The sequence below is a fragment of the Cryptomeria japonica genome, chromosome 3, assembly GCF_030272615.1.
Source record: "Cryptomeria japonica chromosome 3, Sugi_1.0, whole genome shotgun sequence".
Lineage (NCBI taxonomy): Eukaryota > Viridiplantae > Streptophyta > Pinopsida > Cupressales > Cupressaceae > Cryptomeria > Cryptomeria japonica.
Window position 1 is genome coordinate 57892821 of NC_081407.1, and position 20398 is coordinate 57913218.

The following is a 20398-nucleotide window of genomic DNA, read 5'->3' on the forward strand; positions in this document are numbered from 1 at the left end:
AGATGTGTCAGCTCTTCAATCTTCTTTGCATAACATCGACACTCATCATGTCCTGGCTTAGTGCAATATGCACACTTTGACTTACCCTTCTTCGATGATGACCTCTTATAAGAGGAAGAAGAATATGAAGAATCATGTGATTGTGTATCCTTGGGTTGCTCATGTAACTTGGAATCCTAGTGTTTTTGTTTCTTTCATTTGCTATGTGAAGCCTTCTGATCTGTGGTGCCCTGGGAAGCAACAAGAGCTTATGATTTGGAGGACTTCAATCAACCCATCTAAACCAACTTAGTTTTCTCTTGAGTGAATTGAAAAGAAAAATCATCAAGTGAAGGTATGGTGAAACGAGCTCCAAGTGCATCCTTGGTGGCATAAAAGGTAGAAACAAAAACTGAATAAACATACCAATCTTGTCAAGAATAGAGAAAATCACTTGAGAGTCCTTCTTGATACCACACTGCTGCAACTGTAATTTGAGAGACTTGAGTTTGATGAAGAATTCCTAGATGCTGTCCAAATTTGTAGGATTTAAGCCAATGAGCTCATTCTCCAACTAGAAACCTCTCAATGCATCTTGCTTCCCAAATAGGGACTCCAATGTAGTCCAAATCTAATTGGGTGTGGTGCAAGAGTCAACATGAAAGAGGAGATATATGGAGACATAGACATACACAATGCCCCAAAAGACTCATCATATCTATTAAACCACTTTCTCTTCTCAAGAACAACTATAGGCTCAACTTTTATACCCATGGTCACTATGTATAAATCCTAGGTGCTTCATGTGAATCTCCATTTATTTTTTCCAACCATAGTAGTTGAATGGAGTAAGGGGAGCAATATGATCTGGATCCATGATAAATTAATAAAGAAAAATACTTAAATGGATTGATAGAACAATATAAATCGTCTCAATGCCAAAAATTTTCACTTGAATCACAAAAAATAAATTGATTTGCATGTTTTTCAAGAAAAGAACCCAAAATGACAAGATTGAGATCTCTGAGTGCCTGATGAATATTCTACAAAAAAGGACCTAAGATCTAGATAGACTTAGAGAGTTTTTTGACGATGTCTGGTTTTTGAAAAGTGAAGTCCGGATGTGCAAGATATGGCCCTAGAAGCGTAAAACTAAAGGCTAACTTTGGAAGATTGGTACTCTAAAATTGGAGTAGAATTTGACAAAACTACCTATAGATTTGGATCAAGCTTGGAACTTGGAACCAACTTTTTGACAATATCTTGTTTGTGCAATTTCAAACACTTATGCTCAAGTTATAGAAAAAAAACCACTAGTAGATTTTTCAGGGAAAATTAAGGTTTGGAGGGTACATGCAAGGGGGTCCACACTGCTAATGTTAGTAGAATATTCATGTAATAATATTTTCCCCTGCTAGAGAAAATTGCCTCCATCACCGAGAAAAAATTGTGTTGGTTGGTAAAAATATTGGGTCACCAGAAAATTTATTGGGTGGTCGGGTTTTGCTAGATTCTAACAGAATCTAAAAATATTCTCTCACCACAAAAAAGCCATAGAATTTTTTATTTGAAGTGTCAGACATGTGAATTGTCATTGATGTTGCTGAGGTCAAAAGGTGCACATGATGTTGTCACCGCCTAGTACTACTTGCATGCGCAAAAGAAGGTACAATTTGTAGCAAGTTTGTTTGACCACAAAAATTTGAGCCCCTTAAAAAATTTCTACAACCTTTTAAAAAAATTTGCACAAATTTTTTCTAAGGCTTTCGTGTGATTTAATGGACATCACCTAGGTATGGATCAGCCATATGGATTTCCATGTGGCTAAATTTTTTGCGTCAAAAAGCAACTTGCTTGATTGTGATGATTTGACATGAAATTTTATGATTCATGAGCCTTTTGAGTGTGTGATGGTGACCTCTTTTTCACTCTAAAGTTTCCAATTTTTTTAGCTACCCCCAGATTTGCTTCAATTTTTGTGCCCTTAGCCAAATTGACCAAAAATTTCAACTGCTTAGATTTTAATAAAATGACAGTTGATCTTAGGGTTTTGGGACATTGCAAACATAATGGCAACCTCTATTTGAGCTCATTGTGCACATAAAAATCACTCAAGGTTGGATCCCTCAAGCTTGTGGATAGGAACTTAATAGATCTGATGCTCTAATACCATGTAGGAGTTGATGATATGACCACAGGAGCTAAGAATCATCTACAAGCAAAACACTTGTCACACAAATGAGATCAAGAAAAGATAACACGCTTTATGAAAATTTGATAATTTTGTATTGATTGCACACAAAAAAGATTGGAGATACAATTAAAATGAATGAGTAACTTGCTTTTATAGAAATCAAGAGATGCCCCTGTTTGGACATCCAAAATTTACAAAATTTTGAAGTCCCAAGTTAAGAAGATTCACTTGTAGCATTCAAAATAGCAACTGCATTTTTCAGTCTAAGTAGCTCACTTCAGAGAGCTATAATTTTGAGCCCATCAATTTTTATGCAAAGTCAATTGGGGAAATGGTTAACACTTATTAGAGAGCATATTGATCAAGTTGCAACTTCCAGAAGTCAGATTGGACAAGTTTTTGAGGCACTTGATTTGAGGGGTCAATGAAGGTTCAATAGGTGCACATTTCCAGAAAAGCCTGAGTAGCCTACTTTGGAGGTTTATATCTTGCACCTTGTTAATTGTCATGAGGAAATTATTGTTCCCCTATGTTCCCTGCAAATTTGTGTACTACCCTACCCATTTTCATGTTACCATGATTTCGTTTGACATGTTTGCCAAAGCCAAATTGTTTGCAATTTTTTATTTTCTGCACTTTGCACAGTATAGTGCTTTTCAAGGAGGCTCACTTTGAGCATTAATATCTCACTCCCAAATAATCATGTCATCAAACCAATTGTTTCATGTGCTCCTTTGTAGTGAGATGATCGTATATACCAGTTTCTGGATCTTCCTAGTGTGATTTGATGTCTTTTCAAAATTAATCTGAAACTGGATTTGAAGAGGTTCCTGGCAAGTTAATGTGCAGAAACAACTAAGTAGCGATCTTTGGGGATCAACTCAATAAGCATCAAGGAAATCCTTTTTACAGGGTGATTAATAGTACACCAGATTATACGCCTGTCAGATGATATCATCTTAAGCGACCATTTGAGCAGTTTTTGAAGGCAGTTTCTAGGGGTATAGAGGTGGTGGTTTTGGTCAGTTTTGCAAAGTGCTGAAAATAAGTTTTCGGTGATCAAATTGTGCAAATTGTTGACCCAGACAAGTGTTGAAGTGTTTTCAAATCAATTCCGGAGTGCAGTTGTTTGAGAATGAAATTTTTTTAGTCGGGACCTAACATCCTTCATAAGGAGCAGCTATCGTATGGTCATTTTTATATTTTATTTATTTATACATTATGTTTTTAATAATGTATAAATATAAATGAGGGTCAAAATAATATTTATCAAAATTTGCTCCACATTTTGCATCCAAAATATTTGGTGAGCCCTGGGAACGAGTAACAAAGGGAAATCAAATGTTCGTGAGAATTCAAATAAATTGCAAGGAAATACTTTTTTAAAGCAAATTAAAGATTTTCTTTTCATTTTATAAGGTTAAATGTCTGGCAACTTTATTTAAATCTTTGCTTCCTTGTGATGCCGCAATGGGAAAAAGGGGGGACAATAAGCATGGTGGCATTGCGAAAAGAAGTTTGTTGCCCTAATTTATGGACATGGAAATGACTTAGGGTTTTGCACAATGTGGAAGTTTGGACAAAGCATGCAAGATGCATTGAAAATGCTTCAGTGAAATCATGTTGACAACACGAAGTGGATTCGTTGAAAGGCATCAAGAAGCATTAGAGAAAATGGATTTGGCAGATATAAACCCATTGTCCTCCCTATTCAATGCTAGTATGGGGACCTCAAGACAAAATGTGGGAGCCATGAACAATTGAATTGTCCGATATAAAATGCAACATGGGGAAGCATAGACAAATCATGTTCACTATTGAAGAAAGTTCTCAAATCGATGTAATCTCATGAAATGTGATGAGTGCAGACTGTGCACAATATGGTTTTGTTGGAAAGGCTTTAGGAAAGTCTGTAGTAAATGCATTTGGTAGATACATTGCTAAATCCCACGCCCTTCTTGATACCCCTCAGCCAGTGAAGCCAATGTGAAAGCTTTTGATAGGGCGTATGAACTATTAGTGATACCTTAGGGATATATGGTCTCATGAGGGAACCGAAGGCAAGATTTGCACAAAATAGATTTATTACAATGGTTTTAGAAATTTTAGCAGATGCGACTGATAGGAGTAAAGACAAATTCCACATTCCTTTGCCAACACCCCTCAACCTATGCTAACATGGAGTCTTGGAACAAGTTATATATATTCATCAAAGCATACAAGAAAGAGGATTTTGGCCGAATACTATGGTTGCTCTGGTAAATATTTATGCAACTATGGAATCATAGACAAAGCATATAAAATTTTTAATGTCTCAAGAGAACGACTTGATGCCGTGGAGTAGGTTATAGAAAGCCATCAATGCATAAATGATATAGGCACTTAGGCATATGTTGAAATCACGATGTCAAAGTAGACTGATATCTGCAAAAGTGGATGCACACACATCTTCAAATAAAAATATGCCAGGTAAAATGAATGAAAGCAAAATGGTGGAGAATGGTTAATATGCACTGGTTAAATGTTTTTGCCCATAAGTGAAATATTTTACAAATGGATAGAAGTGCTACAATTGAGGTATTAGCATCAAGGAAGGAATTAATTCTCATGTGGAACTTAAGTATTGACACCAAATATTTTCAAGAATTGAAAAATGATTCCACATAAGTATTTACCAAGAAGTAGGAGGAACGTAATAATACCTTTTTTCACAAAGAGATTTGCAAATAGAAAATAATGATTATTTGTAGCTAGGAATGAATTGATAGTGTGCAACAGATAAAGTGATTTCACAAAGGTAAAACATTTTCACAAAAGGCTTTGAATATGTGAAAATATAATAGGCATCTACCTACTCATCAATTAAGGGGATTTAAGATACTAAAAGGGAAATAAATATTTTGTCAGATGTGATATTTTCCTTGGATGTATATAGAGAGATGGTAGTAAGTATATTATTTTATGCCAAATGAAATCATTATATGGGTAAAGTTAGCATAGATACATGTTAAAATTTTCACTATGGAAAGGGTTTTACCCAAAGCATATGCGTCTTTTGCATTATGAGGAGAATGTAAAGTAAAAGATATTCATAGAAAGGGTTAAAGTATTCATAGGTGAGCATTGGTCTTTAATGGCAAAAGTGAAAATGTAAGTGAATTATTTTCACTATAGTAGAATGCTATAGCAAATGAAATATTTTTTCATGTGAAAAGTACCTCGTGGGAATAGGGCAGATATTTGGTAATGAAATGGTAAAATGCAAAGTAAGTGTGGAATGCATTCACGAGAGAAGATATTTTTCAGTCCAAGCATAAAGATAGCCAAAGGGAATATTTTCTGGAAAGTGCAGGTCAAGGCAATGAAGGAATGTTCTTCAGTTGTAGAGAGAGGAGAGAAAGGACATATGTCATCAGTAGATCAGCTTTGGAAGATGACATGTGGTAGAAATTTCTCCAATTTGGAGTTTCTTCTCTTCTATATCTTTTTCTTCTTTCTCTATTGTAAGGGTTCTGAAATTTTTCTTTTGTACAGGGTCTATAGGTAGCCTTGTCTAGAGGTTTTAGATCCATGTAGTAGACTGGTTATTTTGAGCAGCATGTAATGCATTTTGCAGAGAAAATTCTGTAATGGGTTTAGTGTCAAGTTTTTTGTAGGCATTTGAATAATGGAATGTAAAGTGTTATGTGGTAGAAGTAACATTTGGATTAAATGAAAATATGGTTCAGATCTAGCTTCTCTCCATTGTATGATTCTATCAGTTTTTGAGTGAAATCAACCAAGGGTTTATTTTATTTAGTGCATTGTTGTGATGTATGTGGCTTTTTGTTTATGCTTTGGCTCAAGGGGTCAATTAAATTGCTTAAATAGAGTTGCATAATGATAGGGATTATGCAAGGATTTAGGTAAGTAGTTCTAGATGTGAATCATTGATGAGATACATTGTAAGGCAATGTTATCTTGGATCTAATAGTTGCTAGATAAAATCTTGTCATATGTCATTTTATGTTTTCATGGGTTCGAGTTGCCCAGTAGAATGAGGCACTGATCACAACTTGTAATTGTGTTTACAGTTAGTGTTGTTGTCAGAATCATTAGTTCTTGCTACAAGCTTTGTTTGAATCAGAATATCTTTTATTTTATGTATGTGTGTTTATGAGCTGAAATGTCTCATGGCTCCAAGAAGTTGAGGAACATCCTCCTTTTCTGTTGAGCCCATATGAGAACTATTAATTCTAATAGCTTGAAGAGTTGTTCATTCTCATTGCTCCACTTTAAGTTGTAGATCAATGGATGATTAGCCATCATTTAGCATCTCCTTAAATTATTGTTGAACCTTTTGGTGAGATCATCTGCTTTATTTAATGATATTTACAAGTGTGGTGCAGAGATTGTAAATGCATTAAGGGATCACCCTCCCTAGTTTTGCAGAGCCTAAAGTGCAGAAGGATCTTGTATCCTTGTTAGTTGGTCCAATCCTTGTGATAATTTCCATAATTGAAGTTGTTGCTTCATAGAAATTGGTTTTTAGTGTATTGGTGGCTTGTAAAGCATAAAACCCAATTTGGGAACAAACAATCCCAATCCTAAGATTAGGAGAACTAAAGAAAAAACACAGAGAGCTAAATTAAGCTCAACTATAGCTTGAACTAAAGATAGAAAAGAAAACTTTAGATGAAAAGGAACCTAAGTTTAGCTTAAATGATAAATTAATTAAATAATTGTCCTCATTACTCAAGCACAAACGCCTTGTTGCTTATGTTGGTGTCACTACAACACCCATTTTATAGTTACAATTTTGGATTTCCTTACAAATAACGAGCTTTGTTAGGTAATCCTTATTTAATTTCTGGACTTGCTTACATACAACAAGCTTTGTTTGTTAATCCTTGTCAATCTTTGTATGTTCCAAATTTTTTAGAAAACAAAGGCTTTGGTTTGCAATCTTTCTTTGTGCCAACATGACTCATAGTAAGCAGATCCTTACTAGGCTAGGAAGTTATGTCTCTTTCTCTTTTCTCATATGGCTCATAGTAAGTAGCTCCCTTCTAGACCTAAAAGCCATATTTCCTCTTCCTTGAATTGGTGTACGTCCTTGTTCTTTCTATAAGTCCACTTGTGCTCTTGTAATGACATATTGAGAATGATATTAGTGGTTGAAACATTTTTGACATAAAGGTCTTTTCAACTAGTTGAATTGGAACCTTTTGTTTTAGTAGTAACATTATTTGCATTGTGTATATTTGAAGGTTATTTTCATGGATTGATAAGATCCTATACTTGGGGCCTCATACATCCCTTAAACTTAGTGTTGACCTATCCCTAGACTGTCTTGCTCTCCAATGCTCTTTCTCTTTACTTCTACTTTATTGTGAGTATGAGTAAGTTCATACTCCACTAAAGTGAGGGCTAAATGCAGTGTCATAAATTGTACTCCTTTGATTAATGAGTCCAATTTCACACTCTCTTAGCACTCATTTTAATTTTCCCATTTCTCTAAGTATTTTGGGACCTTTATTGCATTTAATTAATATTTAATTTAATATTATGAGTCCTATTTCAGTTTAACGCATTAACACTTTCCTATTTGGGCCCTTATTTTAAGTGCACCCTTTATCTTATTTCATTTCAAGCTTATATGGGTCTTATTCTATTTTAAAGGGAGCTAATCTCTACACAAAATGGCACACTGCAAAATTTAAAATCCACATAACATGATAGTTTTTTGTCAGATTTTATGGGTTTTAATAGCATTGTAGATGTAGATTATGAGGATTGGAATGGTAAAAAATGCTTAAACATTCATCGCGTTTTGTAGAATTTGGTTTTTGTACAGATTTTATTTTTGTCTGAAGATTAGCCACTTCCATTTAAAAGTTCAATGCACTTTTACCCCACTTAAATATTGTTATTTTTCACATAAATGATAGTTCTGGTATCAGGGTCCTATTATTTCATGACCCTAAAATTTAGACCTATTTTTCACGTATTGGCCAACTTAAAATAAAACCCTAAATTACAAATTCACCCTTGTATAGTTCTAGTATCAGGGTTTAATTGTGGAAGGATAATATGCCAACCTTACCATTTACAAATCTATCCTCAATATATAAAAATGATTATTTTAAGTTGGCCAAAAGGTGAATTACTTTGATATCCCTATACAAGACATCATCGCTAATTCATTTCATCATCTTCTATTTGTTGAATATCCAAGCAACTGAGAGGGGAGGGGGGGGGGGGGTGAATCAGTTGATAACTTAAAATAATTTCTTTTATTCTTTTCACATCTAGATCCAAACCAATAGAATTAACTAAGATAGATATAACATGAAAAACATAAACATACAAATGATTACACATGTAACACTAGATATGATGAAGAAAACCCAGGAAGGGAAAAACCATGGAGAATGTTAGTTCTCAATATAAAACACTGGTTAAGGTTACATTGGTTAAGGTTATTTTTACAAAGGGTGGCTCATTGCCAGAATGGTCACTGTAGGTGGGCTCACTGCCCAGAAAAGAGCTCACTGTCAAAGAAAGAATGAAATAAAGAAATAATCCACCACTAAAACACAATCTACAAAACTGGTCTTCTTTCAGTGCCTCAAAACCAACACACTCTCATAAATCACCAATAGTCAGATCTTTCCTTTCCAATCTCGCATATCTTAAAAAAAATGCAACACTTTTTCTATATCTAACTCATCTAGATCATTCTCATAAATATATAGTCTCCAGGAAGCATAATCTTCCAAGTCATCCAAGACATAGATCTAAATTAGATCAATACTAAAACATTTCAATGGTGGGAAGGAGTGATAAGTATACCTTACCACAACACACATCAATGGTCAGATCAACATGTTACAATCATTACAAATTCTATACCCAGATCGTGACTCACATGCTACATGAAAGCTGCTACATATCCTCAAATTTTGGACTTAATCCAGACCCAAAACTCATTGTCGAATACACCAAAAATAAGGATGGAACCAAGATACATGTGAATACCATAGATCAACACCATATCTAATAACCAGAAATATCTGGATCGCCAACAACATAATTGATCTACCAACACATCTTCTGGAGCACCAAAGATCTCGGGAACACATATTTTGGATCACCAATACCAAGAACATCAGAGATATCAATGACGACCATTATGTTGACATCAATGAAAATCACTCAACATCATTACCATCATATTTGCAACAATCTCCCCCTTTGTCATTGATGGCAAGATCCATCAACAACAAACACTTCTCTGCACAACTCTCTAATAATTTAACAATTTGAGAAACAACAATCTGAATCTCTCATAAACTCTCAAGATCTCTCCCCCTTTGACATCAAGGACAAAGACGGACATAACTACCCCTAAGAAACTTACTCTTGCCCCCCCTATGGGGAAGTACCCAAGCATCAATCCAGATTAAAATTTGCAAGTTGTTCACTGGACCAATGCACAACTAAATGTACATCCGTTCACGCTAGGAAGGGGTAATACCCCTAACTGCCAGAGATGCCCAAAATTATCCTTACACCATGCCTTTGTGAAGATATCTGCAATTTGCTCTTTTGTAGGTACATACTCAAGCTCTACTTCATTATCCAACACTTCCCTCAAAAAGTGATGCCTAATGGATATATGCTTTGTTATGGAATGTTGTACCAGATTCTTAGAATGTTTATTGCACTAGTGTTATCACCCATAATAGAGACAGTTTCATTGAATGTTACACAAATATCCTTTAAAGTATGCTTTATCCATAGAATCCATGTGCAATATGAAGATTCTGCAATGTATTATGCTTCAACTAGAGATAAAGAGATAGAATCCTGCTTCTTACATGACCAAGCAACTAACTGAGAGCCGAGAAATAATGCTCTACCACTTGTAATTTTCCTGTCATCAATGCTTCCGACCCAATCTACATTAGTATAAGCTATAAGAGTGAAATCTTAATTTTTAGGGTACCACAAACCAAACTCCTTTGTTTCTTTTATATATATAAAAATTCTTTTCACTGCCACAACATGTGATTCTTTTAGTTCTTGCTGAAATCTAGCTGCCAAACAGACTGCATACATGATATCTAGTCTGGTAGCAATCAAGTATAACATGATGGTATGATGAAAGAATAAGTATCCGGTCAACTACTAAGAGGGGGGCTGAATCAGTGGATAGAAAAACTGATAATAAACTTCACCAATCAATCTCTCAAAGTAAACATAGAATAATAATTCTGTCAAGATAAAAAAATCATAAGATAAACCGGTTGTCTATTACAACAAATTAATAGTAAACAACTTCTTCATATCTTCAATACTTCAGGTTATCATGACTTATCAAAAAAATAGTTAAGTAGTTAAGTAAATCAACCATGAAAACATAACCACAAAAACATTCACTACTTGACACAAATATTTTGATGTGGGAACCCAAATAGGTAAAAACCATGGTGAGATGAGACTCACAAGATAATATCTGAACTCTTCTGAAGATCGCCCTGTTAGGAGCCTAGCTTGTTAAAGCTTTACAAAAAGTCATGTCAAGAACTGATCCTGTTACGAATCACCCAGTTAAGGGATTGACTACAAATGCCTTGTTAGAAGCAATACCCTATAAGGAGTAACCTCGGTAGAGGATTTGAAAATCCAATCTAATGGACTACCTTGTTAGAGGATTTGAATAGCACTAAGCTTGTTAGAGCTTAACCGGCTAGGGGATTTCAATTCTGCTGTAATTGTTAGAAAACAACAGGAGTTTGTTGATCTGTCTGAATAGCACTACACTTGCTTGATTAGATCCATTTCATGCTCCTATCTGCCTTTACTCAAACTGCAGATACATCATCCAATTAGGCAACCACACACTCAACTGAACTGTGTATATCTCTTTGCCAACTCTCCTCAAAACTAAACAACTTCATCGACCTTAAATACAAATCATTCAGGTCGGTAACACAACAAAAACCTAACTCTCATTGATATTACAAACAAATTTGGTTCAAGTATGACCATTGGATTACATAGAAATCTCTGCACATCAATCAAGAAAACCTTGATTGCTCCTTGATCACTGCTTCATTGAACTTAGTAACTCATCACACACTTTGCATTAGATGTAATACATTTTCTCATTCCCTAGACAAATACCGTTACAACAAATCGCAAAAATCTCTTGGAATTGTCTTCATACAATAATCATGCATGTCATCATCATTACCACTCATCATCAAATCATAAACCAATATAACTAATTCACCAAACTTAATCAGTTAGGGTTTATAAAAAACAACAGGTAGGGTTTACCGATTACAACAATAGATAAGGTTTACACCTTTACACTGATTCTTCTTACAAATTCTTCCTACCGGTTATAGTAACAATATTACAACAATATCAACAATATCATTACCAGTTCAATTGACATCAATGACAACATAACATATCATTAATGCAATCTTCATGCAAATGCCAACAATCTCCTCCTTTGGAATTGATGGCAATACAAATATCAATACCATTGATTGTTGCGTGATTGTGAATAGGAATCATGGTTTACATTACCAAGTAATCACCATGCTCATTGTGTCTTCAGCTTGTTGTTGGTTCTCCTTCCCATAATCATATAATTATTCTCCCCCTTTGACAACAATGCCAAATTGAAAGTAAAACATGTTGTGTCAAATTTCACTGTGTATTATCAACAATCTGCAACTGGATGCTCCCCCTATGGAATACATCCACTTCTACACAAATCCTCCTGTAAAATTTTGCAAGTATCTCCAGGACTGATGTAATCTACATCATACTTAACTGACTTCATGAAGAGGGACAACCCCTAACTGACTTCTAAGATATTCAAAAGTAGTCTTAGGCAGAGGTTTAGTAAAAATATCTGGAAGCTGCTCCTTGGTAGAAACATGCTCCAAGATAACATCTTTACACTGAATTTTTTCCCTTAAGAAATGATACTTCAATTCAATATGCTTGGTTCGTGCGTGCAAAATAGGGTTCTTGGAAATGTTTATGGCACTTGTGTTATCACATAAAATCTGTATAGGTTCTGAAATATTCATCTTAAAATCTTCCAAAATGTGCCTCATCCATATAACCTGTGTGCAATTCATGTAAGCTGCAACATACTCAGCTTCAACAGTAAATTGTGAAGTACAACTCTGCTTCTTACTACTCCATGAAACAAGCCTTCCTCCAAGGAAAAAATGCTCCACTGGTTGTGCTTTTTTGATCATCAACATTTCCTGCCCAATCTGCATCTGTGTATACCTTCAAGTCAAAATTTCCTCCATATGGATACCATAACCCATAATCAACAGTACCTTTCAAGTATCTAAAAATTATTTTGGTTGCTATTGGATGTGTTTCCTTAGGATTCTTTTGAAATATAGCAACTATGCCAACTGCATGAGCTATGTCCGGTTTGCTATGAACAACATAGTATAATTTTCCAATCATTGACCTGTACTCCTTCTCATCAACAAATTTGGACTCATCTTCCTTAGACAACTTACAACTTGTAACCATAGGTGTCCCAACTAGTTTACAGTCAATCATGCCAAATGTCTTCATGACCTCTTTCACATACTTAGACTATGTGATGAAAATACCATTCTTCATTTACTGTATTTGCAAGCCTATGAAATTTTTTATTTCCCCCACTAAAGACATTTCAAACTCATTTTTCATTTCTTCTGCAAAATTGTTGCTCATGTCATCATTACCTCCAAATATATCATCAACAAATACTTTGTTGACTAGTATTTGATCTCCTTCAGATTTGAGATAAATGTTACTATCATCACTGGTTCTTAGAAAGCCTATCTTCATCAGGTGTGTATGAAGCCTTTCATACCATGCTCTAGGTTCTTGCTTTAATCCATATAAAGCTTTATGCAATTTTCATACCATATATTTCTTATTAGTCAGAGCATAACCATCTAGCTGCTCAATGTATACTTCATCTTCAAGTATCCCATTCAAAAATGCTGACTTAACATCCATCTAGTATACCTTGAATTTCTTATGTGCAGAAAATGCAAGTAAATTTTTGACACCTTCCAGTCTTGCCACTGGTGAAAAAGTCTCACCATAGTCTTCTCCTTCCTCTTCTGCATAACCTTTGCAAACCAACCCAGCTTTATTGCGAACCACAACACCATCTTCATTCAATTTGTTCCTAAAAACTCACTTAGTTCCTATCACATTTTTATTTACCGGTGGGGGTACTAGGGTCCATGTGTTGTTCTACTCAATTTGATCTAATTCCTCTTACATAGCTTTAAACCAATGATCATCACCAAATGCTTCCTTAGCAGTTCTTGATTCAATAGTGGAGATCATGCAAGAGTTTTCTCTGATTCTTCTTCTAGTTAGTACTCCAACATCCTTATCCCCAATAATCTGTTCAAGATTGTGATTTAGTCTCACATACCTTGGAATAACATGATCATTATCTATAGGTTCAGCTTCTTCATTATCATCATCTTCTTTTGAATTTATCTGTTCCGGTTGGACTAGTACATCAATATTTGCTTTGCCGATTTCAGATTTCACAGTTTTTGGTTCCAAACTCAAAATGCAAGGATCTTCATCTCTTTTCTTTGAACTGGTTTCCTCTGAGACTTCAGGAAATTCATCCACTTGAACATCAACACTCTCAACAATTCTCTATGTCTGGTTGTTAAAACACTTGTAGGCCTTACTCTTGGTGGAATAGCCAAGAAATATACCTTCATCACTTTTAGCCTCAAATTTGCTAATATAATCATCTCTCTTAATAAAAAATTTGCTTCCAAATATTCTGAAATAACTAACATTAGGTGATCTACCATACCAATATTCATAAGGAGTTTTGCCCTTACCTCTCTTTACCAGAATCTGGTTCATAGTGTAGACAACTGTGCTAATAGCTTCTCTCCATAAAGTTTTTGCTACACCTCCTTGTATCAACATTGTCCTGGTAGCTTCAAAAACTAACTGGTTGTTCCTCTCTGCAATACCATTTTGCTGTGGTGTCCTTGGTGCAGAAAGTTGTCGCTTGATACCATTTCCTTCACAATACCTAGTGAATTCCTTAGAAGTAAATTCACCGCCTTGATCTGTCGTCAGACACTTTATCTTCTTACCACTCTCTTTCTCATCTAGGGCCCTGAATGCCTTGAACTTACCAAAAGATTTAGTCTTATCCTTCAATAATGTGACCCACATTATCCTTGAGCAATCATCAGTGAAGATCATGAAATATTTGTCACCTTGAATACTTTTTGTTCTTATTGGTCCACAAAGATCTGTATGAACCAAATCTAACAAATGTTCCACTGAAAAATATTTTCTCTTGAAAGTTGAGTATGTCATCTTTCCTGACTGACATTCTTTGCACAAAGCATTAACCAATTTGTCTAACTGAGGAAATCCTCTCACTGTCTTGGACTTACTCACTTTAACAATGTTATCAAAGTTTATATGACATAAATCTTCTATGCCAAGGCCAACTATCATCTATCTTTGCAATTAAACAGTTGTTGAATTTAGGATAAAGATGAAACAAGTTACCTCTAGTTTGCTTCTCAGTTGCAATTAGTTCACCTTTATTGTCATAGATCTTGCACATACCATATTTAAATTCCAATGGGTATCCTATGTCATTAAGTTGTGCCACACTCAAAAGATTGTTCTTTAGACCTTCAACCTAGTAGACATCATCTGCACTACTCTTTCCATTAAGAGAAATAGTTCTCTTACCTTTAACCATGCAGGGTGAGTAATTACCAAATCTTACAACTCTTCCATCAAATTCCTTCAGATAAAGAAATTCACTCCGATCACCAGTCATGTGATGTGAACAACCACTATCAATGATCCAATCATCAGAGTTATCCATCCTAGATACTAATGCCTTCTAGTCTGACATCTCTTCTTTAATGACTACAAACACAATGTCTTCATTAGAATCACCATCAGATTCCTCATCAATGATACCACCATCAACATCAATAAGACAATCTCTTTTTCTTTTACCCTTGTACTTCTTGAATTTCTCTCGTTTGTGCTCATTATCACCATTAGGACAATTAGCAGCAATGTGTCCAATCTTGTTGCATGCAAAAAATTTCAAAGGTAATTTGCCTCTATATATTCCTGTACCTCTAGGCAACCACTTGGCCAACAATGCTTCAAGCTCAACTAAACTTTCTTCATCATCAACTTCTCTGCTGGATCTGGATTCATAACTGTGATTGGCATCTCTACTTTTCCTCATAGATGGGTTCAAAATAGAATCTCTAAATGCAGACTCATATTTTTGTACACTACCATCATAACCATTTAATTCAAAAGCAGTAAGCTTTCCAATGATGGTGTCAAGAGTTACCTTAGTTTTGTCAATGGACTTCAACTCCTAAATATCTACAACTCTCATAGCGTAGATTGGTAACAGGGTTCTCAGTACCTTATTGATCACTGTGGAATCTTCCACTTTACCTCCTGCACTCTTAATTTCACTGACTATCTCTTTTATCCTTTGACCATACTACTGGATATTCTCACCTTTAGCCATCCGCATGCCATCAAACTTTCCTCTTAGTCTCTCCTCTTTAGCAATCTTAACATGTTCATCACTGCTATAAATCTCTTCAAGTTTTTTCCATACCTCATATGCAGTTTCAAGACCATGTACATCTACATACTCTGCATCAGACAAAGAACTTATAATAGCCTCTAATGCTTGATGATTTTCTTGTTTCTCTTTCTTCTAATCATCAGTCAACATCCCAGTAGGTGCAACATACTTAGTATCGACATGTTCCCAATACTGACTTCCCAGACTCTTGATATAAATTGTCATTTTGTCACTCCATATCCTGTAGTTCTCTCTATTAAACTTTGGACCTTCCTTCTTCATCATGATCAACAGATCTTTACCTCAAGTTGTTAGGCTTAGACCTTAGAGGACCTATAAAGCTCTGATACCAATTGACGATATGATGAAATAATAAGTATCCGGTCAACTACTAAGAGGGGGGGGGGATCAATAGATAGAAAAAATGATAATAAACTTCACCAATCAATCTCTCAAAGTAAACTTAGAATAATAATTTTGTCAAGATAAAAACTCATAAGATAAACCGGTTGTCTATTACAACAAATTAACAGTAAACAACTTCTTCATATCTTCAATACTTCGGGTTATCATGACTTATAAAAAAAATAGTTAAGTAGTCAAGTAAATCAACCATGAAAACATAACCACAAAAACATTCACCACTTGACACAAATATTTTTGATGTTTTCTGATCTGTCTGAATAACACTACACTTGCTTGATCAGATCCATTTCATGCTCCTATCTGCCTTTACTCAAACTATAGATACATCATCCAGCTAGGTAACCACACACTCAACTGAACTGTGTCTATCTCTTTGCCAACTCTCCTCAAAACTAAACAACTTCATCGACGTTAAATACAAATCAATCAGGTTGGTAACACAACAAAAACCTAACTCTCATCGAGATTACAAATAAATTTAGTTCAAGTATGACCATTGGATTACATAGCAATCTCTACACATCAATCAAGAAAACCTTGATCGCTCCTTGATCACCACTTCATTGAACTTAGTAACTCATCACGCGCTTTGTATTAGATGCAATACATTTTCTCATTCCCTAGACAAAAACCGTTACAAAAACTCGCAAAAATCTCTTGAAATTGTCTTCATACAATAATCATGCATGTCATCATCATTACTGCTCATCATCAGATCATAAACCAATATAACCAATTCACCAAACTTAATTGGTTAGGGTTTATCAAAAACAACATGTAGGGTTTACTGGTTACAACAATAGATAAGGTTTATGTTGGTATTCTACACTCTAGTGAGAAATGATGGTGTTGTCATTGATGGCAACTTAACGGCAACCTTGTGGATATCTTCAAGCACCGACATCGGCAAGCATCGGCACGATAGACACTTCACCGACAGTGGCAACAATGTATATCGACACTCTAGCTGACATGAATAAATTTTTGTTTATTGTATTTAATTGTAAATATCTTTTGTAAAGCCGACATGGAATATTGTAATAATACTCATATATAAGATCTTGAAAATCATTTGTAGTAAGTAATGGATGGACATATGATGGTAGAAGTGATGAGCGAATATTAAGGCAGATTTTGTATAAGGTTTATGGTTATTGTATGAGCTTAAACCGGTACTGAACCTAGCATAGCAGATGCTGAATTATAGTAGTACATTATATTGGATTTTCATAATCCATTTTGTAAGTTAGTGAGACTTCCTTTTTGTGATTGAGCAGTGAGCTCTAGGCAGTTAGCCTTCCTGCATGTGCAGGCCCCTCTTGTAAGTAATATCCATTCATTGGTCAGTGAGTGAATATTGTGGGTCACAAATCCCACCAAGGTTTTTCCCACACTAGGTTTCCTCGTTAAACATCTTGTGTTATGGCATGTTTTCTATGTTGTCTTTACTATTCTTATTTACTACATTAATTCTTGTTGACCAGTACACTGTTTTGGAATGCAAAATACTCAATAAGGTTAAAGAATCTGTTAACCGGTTAGGTACTGATTCACCCCCCCTCTCAGTATCTTTGGGACTATCATCAATCCTAACAATTGGTATCAGAGCCTGGTCCTCTATTTTCAAAAGTCTAATAGTTTGAGGAAGATCACGATACCGATACAGATGGAGAATTTAAGAAAGCAATTAGAAGGAGCTCTTGTGGACTATGATCCGGAGAAGTTGAAGAATATCAAACTTGAAGATGATATGAGGATTGCACAAGAATTCATTCAAGGACTTCAGGAGAATCTCACTATTGCTAGAAATAAGAGAAAAGAACTTCATGAGAAGATGTAGAGTAATGATGATGAAAAGGAAACTCTTAATGAGCTTATAAGCAAGATGAGGCAATAAAACATGAATTTGAGGAATGAAATGCAAGACATGACTATGAGATTTTGTAAAGACATTGAAGACAGAAAGAAGAATGAAGATGAATTGACTAGGAGACTCAATGATGCTAGTAATGAAAATCTAAGACTCAGTCATGAAAATGATATGTTGAAGATAGATTTGATTCACATGGAACATGATAAAACTGAACTTATGAGACAAAAGGGATTTCTGGAAAATGAGTTGGCTACTACAAATCAACATAAAGAGAAATTCAAGAAAAGTTTAGATGAACTTGATGGTATGCTGAAAAGTCAGAAACCTAATGGACACACTAATGGACTTGGATTTGAAGTTGGAGAAATTTTTGATACTACAAACAATCATGATCATAGTAAACCGGTAAGACAACCTAATGCCTACAAATTTAATGGGAAATGCTTTAACTGTAACAAGTATGGTCATAGAGCAAATCAATGTAGATCTAGAAACAATCAGAACATTAATGCACCCATCGGTCAATGTTCCAAATGCAACAAAATTGGTCATAATTCAGAAAACTACAGATTGAATGTAAGATGCTATGTTTGTGGAAGATTTAGGCACTTATCTAATCAATGCAGAACACAAACTGGCATAGGATATGGAAAGGCTATTCAGAAAAACAATGTGACTTGTTATGCTTGTAACAAGATTGGACATATTGCAATGTTTTATAGAAGCAAGACTTCATCGACAAATAATAAAGGATCCAGTTTGAAAGGGAAAGAGAAGGTTGATGAGGTAAAGCAAGAATTTTCAAGACAATGGATTAGGAAGAGAGATCAGAATGTTGATGAGACTATTCCTTCACCGATAGAACAAAGTATTACTCCACCGACAGGAGACTCTTCATCCAATTGAGAACTAACCCTTTGTGGGTATTACAACAAGTTGAAAATCATGCAAGTTTACGCTCGGTTGATGGTGAGAAGATGGACTTCTTCTCTACCGGTAGATGTGTTAAGTTTCACTTAACCGACGAGCATTTATTACTGTTGTTGGAGAAAAAGACATTATAAATCAGTGATTTTCCCTCTTTTTCAATTCACCGAGCATTCAAACTCTCAAAGAGCACGAAAATCCGAGCAAAGGCATCCTTAGCAAGAAGTGAAGCAAGTTCTTTCAAGCATTCAAACTTATCTGGAAGATTAAGGTATTTATCAATGGCTTCCTCCTCTACTCAAGAATTTATTGCAAACCCTACTGTTGTGAAAGTAGTTAAATGCCCTAGACCCATTTTTAAGATCATTCCCAAGATAGCGAAATAGGATGATTCTCTAGGATCTTTTTCAAAAATTCCAAAAGGTGTTGCATATGCTGAAGATCCTAGAATCTATATTCATTGCCATATTGAGGAATTAGGTTCAGAAGAAATATTGAAAATGTTTAAAAATATTATTTGTGATGAAAGTGGAAAAGTAAAACCCAAACATAAGGTTATTGAAACTTTAGGTTTTGTGGAAATCCTTGACATCCCAGAATTTCCTATGGAAGTAGTAAGGATTGTGCTTAGTAGAGTTCATGGTCAATTCTTTTGGCTAGACTCTGTTTGTAAAATCACTAAGGAAGCAGTTAGGGCAGTGACTAGCTTACCCTCCACCGGTAGCAGGCCAAATAAAACTAAGAAGGTTCCTAATAACACATTGATGATATTAATAGGAGTAACCTATGACAACAGATCCCTAAGAGTTAATGATGTTAAAGATGAGAATGCCAGATTTATAAGTATGATTTTAGGTTATAAGGCCACCCATGCAAACCCACTCAACTCTATTTCCAGTCTTTGTATTAAAAGTGCATATGCTATGGTCAACAATGATGCAAAGATAGATGTTTGTGAGTGGTTAAAGGATGAGTTAATAGATAATCTAAAAAAGATCAAAGGAGGCAAGAAAGGTACTTTTTGTTTTGGCAATCTCTTGGTATGTTTGATGTTGTATCTTACAAAAGAGGTTCCTGGTATTGGTAAGAAATACTTTGGTTATGATATACCGGTAGGCAAGCAACTGCTAGATATCTTCATCGGTATGGGGACATATAAGGATAACAACATAATAGAGTGTTTCAAAACATTCAAAGCAAAAATGAAAACAAGAGAGAGATTACCACAAAGTATTGTAGATAAATACGAGAAGGAAATATGTTTTGTAATCAAGAAGGATGAGATATGGATGGGGGTAGTTCTTCCTATAACTGTATGGGTAATAGAAATGGGGTATGAAGT